We start from the raw sequence: 2,469 nt of genomic DNA, 5'->3' as shown, positions 1-2,469 counted from the left end.
AAGAAACATTAGATTTGGCACGAAGATTAAGCAGCCTCTCAGAGTATAACTGGGAGCCTATCGTGCCAAGAGCAATCTATTTTTCTGACCATTACTTTGGAACAACAAGATAAAGATCGAGAGCACACGGCCAGAAAACACAGGAAGAGACATCACGACATCGGAGAAAAGAACTTCAAAAAACCAATCAGTGGAACATGAATACCAACTGACTTGGTAACAGGCATTAACCGGACCACCGCGACCGACGGACACAACCAGGAAAATCAACCACTAGAAAACCGGGGTCCACGCAAGTTTTCCACTCTACAATTTGTGCCTCGACTGTCCAGCTGGTAAAAATTACGGAAACAACTTAAAACCCGATTGATGACAAAGGATACCGGCTTCGGGACAGTCAGAATACTTCGTCACAGACAAGGCACGGGAAGGCTGGAAGGTGGATCACACCGGTTGTGGGAGAGCTGGTTGGTGGTGACATTGAAGTTTCTGCAGTGTGCGGGACCAGACTGCTTCCACAGATCCACAATGAATGTCCCACCCTTTATTTGGGAAAAGTACAACTGAGAGTGAACAAGTTCCATCCCGGTCAGATCAATCTGAAGCTTTAACTGACTGACACCCTTGTTTGGGATTTTAATGTCTGGAAGCATGTAATGCTTGTAGCTCCACACTGTGGATGTGGACGTATTGTGTATTGCAACTGTACAGTTAATCATTAAACAGAACAGGCTCTTTCCGGAGAGTTCCGAGAGAGCAGCCTGCATGTTAGGAAGCTGTGTGTGCTGTGCTCTGTGAAGATATCACAGGGATGTCTTGCAATATGTGCATCTATCAGTCTCTGTGGTGCAATGGATCAGTGCGTTCAGCTTTTAACTGCAAGGTTGGTGGATCGTAGCCCATTCAGGGACAAAGCCTTTAATTGTTTTTCCCTGAGGATTCGGTGCCGTGCAGTTCCAGGTTGTTATTGTGCGTTTTGGCTGCACGAATATATTCCGCAACCATTGCCAGCTGTGCTGTTATCAAGTTATACCAACTGTTACTTGCATTTTCGCGTGGTTGTTCATTGTCTCGTCGCCAATTGATACGCTCATAATAAAGAATGAAACTGAGTACTGTGAACAATGAGTAAGTGTGACATTAGCTCCTTTAATAAGACTCCAGAGTGCTTATATACCATGCTCCCAATGGATGCTGGAATTCCTTGGGACTCCAACAGGTCGGCCCTCTGGTGGTGGTGTGATACAGATCGCCAAGTGTTAAATACATTACACAAGGTGTGTACGGAAATCAACCATCAAAAGCCCTCTCATTAACCACAGGGGTTTCCGGCAATTTTCTGATCGCAAAGCACTTTCAGTCCTTGTCCTTAAAATTGTAGATGTGGAAATTGGGGAGTTTAATTACTTTGAAAGGAGAACATTGTTGTTTGGTGCAGTTCCGGTCAGAGAAATGTTTGTGAAAGGAACTTTTTGCAGAGAGAGGGATTGAGCATTTCAGCTTGTTGCTGAACACTTCTCTCTGGGCACTGAGCTAAGCAGCAGTTTCCGTAGTGTAGCGGTTATCATGTTTGCCTCACACGCGAAAGTCTCTGTTGCGAGCCTGGGCGGAAACATTATTTGTGAAGCAAAATTTATCTGCAATTAAATTGAACAAAAGCAATTAAGGGTACATTGTCGCATGAGCAATGAACATTTTAAAACTAATCTACTCAAATACAGAGTGTGTAAAATCAGATTGGGGATAAAACATCATCAAGGGTTAAAGTTTCACTAATTATTAAAGTTCAGTTATTGAAATTTCGATTGTCCCTGTTTGCATTTCTTTCATTCTGTGAAACAACACTATCGGTTTCTTCCATCAGATCTAAGTTGCATTTGAAACCCACAAACGGCTCATTAATTATTCGCCCTTCCCCAGTGCCAGAGCTCAGAGGGTTATTGTTCATCCCTGGGATGCAAGCTACCTCAGACCCGGGCCAAACCTCCCCGTGCACCGAGCACAGGCTCAGGAAAACCCTGGGGGAGAGGATATCCCGATCACTGGCCCTTCCAGCAACACTGAACAAGCGCCTGGTCTGAAACTTTCCCGAGTAATAACTTGTAACTGAAGCATCGAACAGTCAGGATGGCCGAGCGGTCTAAGGTGCTGCGTTCAGGTCGCAGTCTCCTCGGGAGGCGTGGGTTAAAATCCCACTCCTGACATTCAGTGTTTTTAATTGCAAACTCATTTGTTTTGACACCACTCTGAAGTGCTTTGGGACATCCATCTAACATAATAAAATTACTCCACTTCAATTACAAACGGTGATATCAAAGTTACTTCCCAAACCGGGAAACGATCCCGGGTGGCTGTAGCGAAAGGAATGGTTTTGTGAAGCATTGAAAGGTGCCCGATAAATATCCCGCACTGCTAATTTAAACTCACGGTTATAATTTGTTTCAGTGCAAAAGAAGGCAGGCTCGAAGG

At 44.6% G+C, this 2,469-nt stretch overlaps 1 non-coding gene across 1 annotated transcript; it reads left to right on the top strand.

Moving 5' to 3' along the window:
- The first annotated feature begins 2,121 nt into the window (after positions 1-2,121).
- Positions 2,122-2,204, top strand: trnal-cag (transfer RNA leucine (anticodon CAG)). Its single transcript has one exon. It is a non-coding gene; the product is annotated as a tRNA-Leu (tRNA).
- The last annotated feature ends 265 nt before the right edge of the window (positions 2,205-2,469 follow it).

This window comes from Pristiophorus japonicus, unplaced genomic scaffold (genome assembly GCF_044704955.1).
Source record: "Pristiophorus japonicus isolate sPriJap1 unplaced genomic scaffold, sPriJap1.hap1 HAP1_SCAFFOLD_112, whole genome shotgun sequence".
Lineage (NCBI taxonomy): Eukaryota > Metazoa > Chordata > Chondrichthyes > Pristiophoridae > Pristiophorus > Pristiophorus japonicus.
Note: the sequence above shows the minus strand (reverse complement) of the source record. Positions and strands in the feature narration are given on the sequence as shown.